Consider the following 1,155-nt stretch of genomic DNA (forward strand, 5'->3'; position numbering starts at 1 on the left):
AACAGATAGGAATGCAGACATGCTTTTCTTCCTGCCTTTCTTTCCTTTTGTAGCTTCCCTTTGTAAATAGGCTCAGATGTTCAGCAGTGAGTAAAGTACCATGTTATAAAAATACAACCCTATTTCACTCCAACTTTGGGTTTTGGGGTTGGGTAACAACATGAAAAGGAACAAAATTTTTTCATTTCTCTAGAACAAACCTATAAAAATCCCCAATTTCGAATTGGGAAGGAAAATGGAGTCCTTTAACTCAATCATCTCAATTTAAAAGCATGGAAACAGTAGGCAACAGTCAAGTGCTTACCTTAAAATATGCAATAGACCAACAGAATAATCAAGTCAAGAGCCCTGTTTCTGCTCCATGGGATTCTGGTTTGCTCCTTTGCACACTAGTGGAATATACCAGGCATGGCACAGGTCTGTTATGTAATTTAAACATCTAAAAAAAAAAAAAACAAAAACAAAAACTAAAAGTAGCCTCCATTTATGTCTTGATCCCTGTGACATTTCTTAATGCTAGCTGGCATGCAATGCAAATACCAACTCAAGTTTGTTCAAATAGGATCCTTGAAGAGGTGACATGTAACTGCCTACACTTCAGCTCATTTAGTTTCCTAGTGGGCAATGAAATTCACCTAGTATCTATGTGAGTAATGATTTCAAATGATTTTAAAAATCTGGCGGTAAGTTACCTCAAATGTGTGACTAGTGAATGTTATATGATACCATAAAGTAGAGAGAAGTTACTTACAACTGAAGGGACCTACTGTAAGTATGAGAACTTAGCCTCTAAGTTTTCCATCCTTGAAGGTGATCTAGAGAGAGCTAAGGAGCTTGCTATAGAGACCTGGAGAAGGAATTCAAAACTATCACTAAGTCAGGCTGTGTTTGAAAAGTGTTCCATAAAGGAGGAGAAAGAAGGAGAGATAGAACTTCTGTCTGAGGAACTAAAGGAGGCTAAGACCCTTTAGTTTGCAGAGAGAATGGTTTGGTTTGGGAACTGGCAAAGAAGACTGAGGATCTGTATGCAAACCTGCTCCAATAGAACCTGGGCCTACACCAGTCACTGGACCACCAGTATTTACACCAGACACTGGACCACCTGCACTGACATCAGACACTGGACCACCTGCACTGACACCAGACACTGGACCA

Source organism: Mastomys coucha, unplaced genomic scaffold (assembly GCF_008632895.1).
Source record: "Mastomys coucha isolate ucsf_1 unplaced genomic scaffold, UCSF_Mcou_1 pScaffold15, whole genome shotgun sequence".
NCBI classification, from domain to species: domain Eukaryota; kingdom Metazoa; phylum Chordata; class Mammalia; order Rodentia; family Muridae; genus Mastomys; species Mastomys coucha.